A 10,162-nucleotide genomic window follows, 5' to 3' on the forward strand; every position below is an offset into this window, starting at 1 on the left:
GTGTCAAAATGGGCCAAAAATTGCACAGTGTATGGGCAGCTTTTGGAGGCTAGCTCCAAACAAACATCTGCAGCTTGGCAGTGTATACAGCACTATAATGACCAGACCTAATTCTTTCAAAAACCTTACATCTTTCCACAGGTCTCCACTTCATCAGACATCACCTAGACACACAGCTGGATGAGACCAGCACAAACAGCAGCCTAACTGACGAAGATGATGGATCCATGGGGTCAGGAAAGCCAGAAGCAGAGGAGCTGAAGAGGTACCTTTCACTGTCCAATGTCCATACACTGGAGGTGTGGAGCTATTGCATGGCTTTTCTCAGATCAAGAAACTGTCGATCAAAGTCAATACAGCTCTTCCTGCATCTGCAGCCTGTGAGAGACTTTTTAGTCATGCAGGACTCCTGTTCACTGCCAAACGGTCACAGCTTCACAGCAAGAACCTTGAGAGCAAACTGCTGCTGAAGCTGAAGCACCATTTCACTGACTGAAGAAACAATTTATGGTAAAGTGAGCCATACACATATGTACATCCACATAGTGGGAATTTGTATTTGTTTTTTATAATTAGTTTTACTCTGATTTCAGTGTTTATTTGTGAGTGTAGTTTTTACAGTTTTACATATTACATCGTGTTAATCCACTGTCTATACTTCAGGGTATTTTAGTATACAAAATAAGTTTTGTTAGAATGTCTATTCTTGTGGAATTTTAGCACAGATGTTTTGTTTTGTTTTTTTATTCCTGCTGTCCGTCTTGGGAATAAACTTTTCCTGATTATACCTGTTGCATCTCTGTGTCATTTGTTTCTGATTTACTTAATCCCTCCTATTTAAAAGAACCACCCCTAGTATGACATTCTGGTGCATCAGCTGTAGTCTGTTATGTTGAAGTTGCCTCGTTCTAATGTTTTCTCTGAGGCTGCTGTAAATAATTTTGAAATTACACCCCACGTGGTTACGTTGTGGAGCTGAGTCACGTGACCGCACAGTCACAAATCACCACAGAGCCAGGAAAAGGGGGCGGAGAAAATGTCTGTGTAGGAGAGGAGTCGAGCAGAGAGAGCTGCTTTTTCATGAAAGGGGAGTAAAGTAATAAACTTACAGGAACATATACCACTACCAACGTTTGGATTGATATCTACATCGATCTGCACACCCTTGTCTCCTGGATCGTAGCTGAGATCAGTGTGAACCACGTGGGTCTCTGCTCCCTGATCTGTTTCCTGTTTGGAAAGACTTCCAGCTTCATCACGGAGTTTCTCTCGGTTTGTGGGCTCATCTAAAGGTAAGCACCGAGCTAACTTTAATGTGGGTTCAGTTTATGTTGATTTGATCTCTGTTGAGAATAATAGATTGCTTGGTATACAGCGGATTTAGACAGACTGTAGAGCAGGGTAGGCAACCTTTCAGATGAGGAGTGCCATTTAAAATTTCCTCAGAAGTTAGTGTGCCACAGGGGCAATTTTAGCCCATTTTTGCGGGTCCAAGCATACAGTACTTTGTTGAGACTTAACATTTTAACAACAAAAGTATAGATAACACCTCTCCCTCCCAAAATGGTTTGTTCTAGCTCGCCTCTCCCCCACTGTGGCTCTAGTGTCCTCGCTGCTGGAGGGATGGTGGCTGAGACTCAGCGGAGTGGAGGTATAAGTGCCTGGCGTAAAACAGGACATATTAGCTGCATTTAACCTTCAGTTACTCTTTATATAGTTGGTAGGAGTCAGACCATGTTCTGGAATGGATACAGCCTTTTTAAAATCTAAAACTTAAAATTGTTCGTAGCCTACTTTTGTTACCACTGTCCTGTTTGAAATGGATACTAACTAGCTAGCTGACTGAACGCCCATTAACCTTATAACTCCCGTTGTGTGTGTGTGTGTGTGTGTGCAGAGAGACAGCCAGGTTCATAATGGATATTAGGAAGTTGATGTGTTTTTTTTTTTGTTGTTTTTTTTTTTTAAAAGGAAAAGGTAAAAGTGTAAAATCAAATGATCTGCCAATCAAGAATAATGTTGGATCAGTGTTTCAATATTTATATCTTTTATTAGATGTACATGTGGTTTGGTTATTTGCCTTTTGGTTAAAAGTACACTGAGAGAGAACTTTTCGTTAGTGATGTTAATAATATTTTTTTTTCATATTATTGTAACTTTTCATGTAATTAAATACAATCTATTTGTGTATGATTGTCAGTCCAAAGAGGGAGAGAGAAAGAACAAGTTCAGGAAGAACCAGGTAAGAAGACAGGCGAAACAAAAACTGTTTTTTTTTTTCAAAGATTTATTTATTGCTTTTTCCAACAATTTTTTAACCAACAGGAAGAGAGAGTTCAAATAAAATAGAGGAGGAAATTAATAAAAAAAGAATTAAGTGTATAATAATAATGTATATTCATCGTGTATGAACAGTGTTGGAGAAACACATAGATATAGTTATATATACTCTCCCATGCAGATCATTTAGATATTATTGCAAATAAAAATAAAACAAAACAACCCCCCCACCCCACCCCAAAGAAAAACAAACAAACAAAAAAACGACAGTGTTCCAATAAACAGGTATAACACAGTGAGACAATAGGTTTAAGTGCATTATTCCAGGGCTTCGGGCTGAAGTTTAGTCCAAGGGTGTCAAGTTAGAGAGGCATCCAACCTAGCGGTTGCCACGATAAGCTATGTCTTCTTCAGTTCCAGTCTATTTAATTTCACCTCTCATCTCTTGTCCTTCTATTGAGCAGTCCAGCACTTGCAGGCCCCCCAGGTTCTCTTCAACAGCTACAACACTACTTCTCCCATACAGATTAAATGGGTATAGTCATATCTGTTCACTATCGATCATCTCCTCACATTCCAAAAATAACAAAAAATTTCCCCACAATTTTTTTTAAAGGAAGCATGTTTACTCTTTATCATAGACGTAGGTTTCTCCAAAGCAAGGGATTTTGACAGTGTCGACAACCAAGTTCTCAAGTGTGGTCTACTAATGGATCTCCATGATTTGGCTATGCTATATTTCGCCTGTAACGGGCAGAAGATTGTGGTTTTTTGGTGAACTTTGCTCAGCTGGATTTCAGCGGGGAAAATTCCTAGAATACATAGTTTAGGACATAGATTCAGCTTGACACTTGTGATATGCACAATTACATCTAAAACTTCTTTCCAAAACTTTTGGATTTCTGAGCATTCCCATAGGCAATGCATCAGTGTGCCTTTTTCCCCACATTTAAAACACCGAAGCGTTTTTATACGCCATGCCAAAGGTTTTCCTGCCTTCTCCCCCTGGTCATAATAGGTCTGTCTTAGTCTAAATAGTCCTGCTGAGGTTTTGTCAGTGGTTAATTTATCATATTTTGCTCTTAGTCTTAAAAGTTTTTGTTGTTTTTCTTTAGAGTCATTTAGGTTTATCTCAAGTTTCACTTCTTTTATTTGACCTTCGAGGTCCAACATCTCAGTGTAGTTTTTATTTGATTTGTTTTTGGTATAACTTATCATCTGCCCACGTATAAAAACCTTAAAGTCTTCCCATCTAGCTGAGGCTGTAGTTTCGGATTTATTAAAGTAAAAATAGTCATCAGTATTTTTGCCTACATATTCCAAGAATTTTTGATTATGCACCCAGTGTGGTTTTAAACGCCAAATAGGATTACGTCTAAAAGCTGTTGTAACTGAAAAGTTAAGCGTGGTTAAGCACACTTTTATATGAACAGCTATTAATTCTGGGGATAAGAGAGTTTGAAATAAGAAAATAATCTATGCAACTGCGGCTATTATGACTGGCTGAATGACAGGAGTATTCTCTCCCTGTTGGATTTTCTAATCTCCATATATCTCTAAGATTCAATTCAGACATAAAGTGTTGTATAGCTTGTCTAGATTTTGGATGGGAAGAGTCTAAACCTGATGATCTATCAAGCTTTGGCTCTAGGGTACAGTTAAAGTCCCCCCCAACGATTATCTCACCGTGGAGGGCTGCAATAGAGAGGAATGTCTGTGAAGGTTCTCAGTCATCCAGGTCATCGTAGTTAAAGGAGTTTGCAAAGAAAAGCGTCTGGACTTCTTTAAGTTGCTTGAAGACGTTTCACCTCTCATCCGAGAAGCTTCTTCAGTTCTAAGGTAAAATGGCCGAGAGTCCCAGATTTAAACCCAGTGGGAGTATCCCCCCAAGGAGGGACAAAGGACCCCCTGGTGATCCTCTAATCACATGAGCCAAGGTGTGAAAGCGGGTGTGGTACCTAATCAGTTACTAATCAGTTACTACTTTTGATTTTACTTCTATATTTCACTTTTAAAATATGTTTTTCTTGCCTTGTTTAGTATCCCTTTAAAAGAGCCAAGAGCCTTTCTTTCCACTTCCTCCATGTAAAGGTTGGCTACAATAGGGTCACACCCGACCAGATTTGCACACTGTTAGACCTCTGCCTTACCACAACATACTTCAAATACAACGAAGGCTTCTACAGACAAAAACATGGCTGTGCCATGGGCTCCCCTGTGTCACCTATTGTAGCCAACCTTTACATGGAGGAAGTGGAAAGAAAGGCTCTTGGCTCTTTTAAAGGGAGAGTACCCAGCCACTGGTACAGATATGTAGACGACACCTGGGTCAAAATCAAGACACAAGAAGTGGAATCCTTCACTGCGCACATTAACGCCGTGGATAAAAACATCAAGTTCACCAGGGAAGACACTAAGGATAACTGTTTGCCTTTCCTGGACTGCGCTGTGCACATTGAAGAGAATGGCAACCTCAACATTGAAGTTTACCGGAAGCCCACACACACGGACCAGTACCTCCTCTTTGACTCCCATCACCCTCTGGAACACAAACTTGGAGTAATTAGGACCCTACACCACCGGGCAGAACATGTTCCCTCTAAGCCTCAGGGAAAAAAGAAGGAACACACACATGTAAAGGAAGCACTGAAAACATGTGGTTATCCTAACTGGGCGTTCATAAAGTCAGCAAAGAGGCACAGAAAAGAAGATCAGACACCAGCGAGGGAGGATAAGAAGGACAGACGCAACAACATTGTCATCCCCTATGTAGCCGGTGTATCAGAGAAACTCAGGAGAGTTTTCTCCAAACACGACATCCCAGTGTACTTCAGACCCAGCAACACACTCAGACACAAACTGGTTCACCCGAAAGACAAAACTCCAAAACACAGACTGAACAACGTGGTGTATGTGGTACAGTGCAGCGAGGAATGCCCAGACCTCTACATTGGAGAGACCAAACAGCCACTTCACAAGCGTATGGCACAACATAGAAGGGCCACCTCCACAGGACAAGACTCAGCAGTCCATCTGCATCTTAAGGATAAAGGTCACTCTTTCGAGGATGCCAATGTTCACATATTGGACAGAGAGGACAGATGGTTTGAAAGAGGAGTGAAAGAGGCCATCTATGTCCACTGTGAGCGACCATCTTTGAACAGAGGCGGTGGTTTACGACACCAACTGTCTGCCATCTATAATCCAGTTTTGAGTTCCCTCCCCAGACGCCTTAACGCCCACTCACATCCTGGGCCATCTGACCTCAGGAATTCACATGACAAGGTGGGGCCAGGTTTCACAATGGGCTCACCCGAAACCCTGGCTGATTAGGTCCCACACCCACTTTCACACCTTGGCGCATGTGATTAGAGGATCACCAGGGGGTCCTTTGTCCCTCCTTGGGGGGATACTCCCACTGGGTTTAAATCTGGGACTCTCGGCCATTTGACCTTAGAACTGAAGAAGCTTCTCGGATGAGAGGTGAAACGTCTTCAAGCAACTTAAAGAAGTCCAGACGCTTTTCTTTGCAAACTCCTTTAACAATAGAGAGGAATAAATTATTATAGAAGCTGGAGTCGTCGATATTAGGGCCATATAAATTAACTTAAGTCTTGGTTCAGCATGGAGCATTGTAGGATGATGAATCTCCCTGCAGGGTCCAAGATGTTTTTTTTAATACACATGGACACTGATTTATGAATGAGTATTGCCACTTCTCTAGCATGTGTTGAGAAGTGGCTAGAGACAACTTGACCAGGCCATCTCTTCCTTATCCGGGCAGTTTCACTCGCAAGTAAGTGTGTTTCTTGAATAAAGACTATCTTTGGGTGATATTGTTTAATTCTATCCATTACTCTTTTCAGTTTAATACATTTCCTAAGGCCTCTTACATTCCAGGAAATTAGTTCGATATTTGAATAACTACTCATACAGTTTGTGCCCTTAGTAACCTGAACCTGACTACATCTCGTCTCCCCTGTCGAAACTCACAAATTATTATTTCAAGAGTACTGCACTTTAAAGATAAGCTCTTATAAACAAAAACAAAAGCAAACAAAAAAAAAAACAACAACCCAGAGACCTCCCATCAGTGTAGATCTCAAAACTCCCCCCAAAGTCATTGCAGCTTGGTTGTGTATCAGATCCATGAAAAGGAGCTGATAAAGCGTCCTATTATTGATTCGAAGCTTCAAACTTAGATCCGACCGTATTAACTAAAGAGGTGGCCACTTAATATAGATGAATGAAAAGATTTAAACATAACATATCTAAGGCCATCTATATCATACCTGTACACCAACAGCCACTGTAAGTCCGAGCTGAAATTGTTCATCAGAATTACACATTTTAGATGTGGTAGTGTTTCAGAGTGGGCGTGAATTTATCCCTCGTTTTGTTGCCGGACTTTTCATATGAAATCTTCCACCTCCGCTGGTGTGTGGAAGAGGAGCCTGTTACCGTGGTGGAAAATCCTCATTTTTGCTGGAAAGATCAATCCGAAGTTTATGTGCATATCACGGAGTTGCTGTTTTACCTGGTTGTATTGTTTCCGCTGTTTCTGGGCCTCTGGCCGCTGTTTCTGGAAAAACATCACATGATATCCGTTATGCGTTATTTTTCCCTTCAGACGTGCCACTCTCATCAGCCTCATCTTGTCTTGATAATTTAAGAACTTCATGATAATCACACGGGGTGGGCCATTTGGGGTAATTCGGCCTTGTAGCCTGTTTGCTCGCTCGATGATGGGTGGGGATGGGAGCGCATCCCGTCCCAAAACGTCAAGCAGCCAGGTTTGCAAAAATATTGTAATTTCCCCTTGTTCAGTATTCTCGGGTAATCCGACGAGCCTCAGATTGGATCTCCGGCTTCTGTTTTCGAGGTCGTCACTTTTAGCTGGAGTTCCTGAAGTTTCTTATGAAGGGAAGCCTCTTTACTTGTAAGGGAAGAGACATCGTCTTCAACTTTACTAATGCGAGATTCTGCTGAGGTAAGCCTCTCTGAAAACACTCCAATTGCGTCTTTTATTTCTTAGTTTGATGTTATAACTTCTTGCAGTTGAGCAGTGAAGTGTGTTTTCAGCGACTGAATTGTGGCCAAAACACTCGTCTCGGTCTGTTGGGCGCTAGCATTAGCTCCTTCCATCTTCTCGGTTTCAAGTTCATTGCTAGCGTCGTTGTGTGATCTGTCCTTTCCAGCTGTTTTAGTTTTAAACCTATGTTTAGTCGGCATCCTTATTGTTAATCGGAGCAGAAGCTCCGGAGAGGAAGCCACTGAAAGGTTGACTTTTAACCGCTGTTTAGGCGTACTGAAAGAATGTTAAGGTCGGAGCTCGAAGTCTTGCTGCCGTTCAGGTGGACACCATCTTCCCTCCCTTCGAAACAGAAACTGTTAAACTGACAAAGAGAAAAAACCTGATTTTACTCACACAATCTGGAAGTTGTGTCCTCCCTATATTAAAGCTGCTATACAGAAGCTGCAAAACAAACTGGGTTGAAACATATTTGACCCTCTTTAACAACATTCCAACATAATATTATTTGTGAGTGGGGAGATGAAATCACAGATTATGTATGTATGTGACATGTATGAAATCACATACATATCACATATATATATATATATATATATGTTTTCGAGCTTTGTCCTACCAGTGGCTGGACAAAGCTGGACTGAAAGACAGCACAGAGGCACTAATCATGGCAGCACAAGAACAAGCTCTGAGTACAAGATCCATAGAGGCTGGGGTCTATCACACCAGGCAAGACCCCAGGTGCAGGCTGTGTAAAGATGCCCCAGAGACAATCCAGCACATAACAGCAGGGTGCAAGATGCTAGCAGGCAAGGCATACATGGAACGCCATAACCAAGTGGCCGGCGTAGTGTACAGGAACATCTGTGCCGAGTATAACCTGGAAGTCCCGAGGTCAAAATGGGAGATGCCCCCAAGGGTGATGGAGAATGACCGAGCTAAGATCCTGTGGGACTTCCAGATGCAGACGGACAAAATGGTGGTGGCTAACCAACCGGACATAGTGGTGGTAGACAAACAGAAGAAGACGGCTGTAGTGATCGATGTAGCGGTTCCGAATGACAGCAATATCAGGAAGAAGGAACACGAGAAGCTGGAGAAATACCAAGGGCTCAGAGAAGAGCTCGAGAGGATGTGGAGGGTGAAGGTAACGGTGGTCCCCGTGGTAATCGGAGCACTGGGTGCGGTGACTCCCAAGCTAGGGGAGTGGCTCCAGCAGATCCCGGGAACAACATCGGAGATCTCTGTCCAGAAGAGCGCAGTCCTGGGAACAGCTAAGATACTGCGCAGGACCCTCAAGCTCCCAGGCCTCTGGTAGAGGACCCGAGCTTGAAGGATAAACCGCCCGCAGGGGCGTGCTGGGTGTTTATATATATATATATATATGTGTGTATATATATATATATGTATATGTGTATATATATGTGTGTATATATATATATATGTATATGTGTATATATATATGTGTGTGTGTGTGTGTGTGTGTGTGTGTGTGTGTGTGTGTGTTTGTCCCAGCTGAGTAACAGGAGTCTGGTGGAGCAGCAGAAGAACAATTTTGGACTCAGCTCAACCACTACAGAGGAGACAATGACTTCAACATGGAAGGTGAGAAAAACATCACAGTTACACTGTATTATTGGTTGGTTTTTAAAAGCATGTTAACAGCAGCTTTATCTTTTCCATCCTGGGCTCCTCCATATATACAGAATCTACATTCACAACCAAAAACCACAGAAGTTACAAGAATATACAAAGATCATATTTTATAAGCACACATTGAAACAACAATATCATCAGTTGAATTTTTTCTGAAGTAAAAGAGTTTCTCTAATGATCAATATTTCTTCAATAATGTCATTGTCATTACACCTAAAACAGCGCTAGACAAATACAGGCCATTTACCATTTACCATTTACCTCCCATTGTAGCATATCATTGTAATGTGATAATATCACCACAAGGTGGTGGTAACACACCTACAATGTGTTTTTTGACATGTTTGATTCCACTAATGGAGGGAGTTTCAGTTTGTTCCACGACTGCATTTCTCTCACTGCCTCTGTTTGTATCTCTGTCACTGCAGGACCAACATGGAGCGAGAAGTCAGCGCTCTCAGGAGGCCGACAAACCTCACAGAAGAAAGGGAGAGAAAACCTACAGCTGTGATGAGTGTGGGAAGTCTTTTACCGAGGCTGGAGGTTTAAAAACACACCAACTCATCCACAGTGGAGTTAAAGCGTACAGCTGTGATTTGTGTGGAAAGTCATTTACCCAGGCTGGAGGTTTAAAAAGACACAAACTCTTCCACAGTGGAGTTAAACCTTACAGCTGTGATTTGTGTGGAAAGTCCTTTACCCAGGCTGGACACTTAAAAAGACACCAACTCATCCACAGTGGAGTTAAAGCGTACAGCTGTGATTTGTGTGGAAAGTCTTTTACCGAGGCTGGAAGTTTAAAAAAACACCAACTCATCCACAGTGGAGTTAAAGCGTACAGCTGTGATTTGTGTGGAAAGTCATTTACCCAGGCTGGAGGTTTAAAAAGACACAAACTCTTCCACAGTGGAGTTAAACCTTACAGCTGTGATTTGTGTGGAAAGTTCTTTACCCAGGCTGGAGGTTTAAAAAAACACCAACTCATCCACAGTGGATTTAAAGCACACAGCTGTGAGTTGTGTGGTAAGGCTTTTGCTCAAAATGGTGACTTACAGAGGCATCTAGTTACCCACTCTGGAATTAAGGCGTACAGCTGCGACTTTTGTGGAAAAAGTTTCAGCGACAAACACTACCGAAATATTCACCTACGGATTCACACTGGAAATGATGTTTATTGCTGTGATCAGTGTGGGA

General features: G+C 42.0%; 1 long non-coding RNA gene across 1 annotated transcript; it reads left to right on the plus strand.

Moving 5' to 3' along the window:
• Positions 1 to 1,023: 1,023 nt before the first annotated feature.
• Positions 1,024 to 9,457, plus strand: LOC109201402 (uncharacterized). The gene is made up of 3 exons (XR_002061433.2): positions 1,024 to 1,292; positions 8,828 to 8,917; positions 9,397 to 9,457. It is a non-coding gene; the product is annotated as an uncharacterized LOC109201402 (long non-coding RNA).
• Positions 9,458 to 10,162: the final 705 nt, after the last annotated feature.

The sequence above is a fragment of the Oreochromis niloticus genome, linkage group LG3 (genome assembly GCF_001858045.2).
Source record: "Oreochromis niloticus isolate F11D_XX linkage group LG3, O_niloticus_UMD_NMBU, whole genome shotgun sequence".
Lineage (NCBI taxonomy): Eukaryota > Metazoa > Chordata > Actinopteri > Cichliformes > Cichlidae > Oreochromis > Oreochromis niloticus.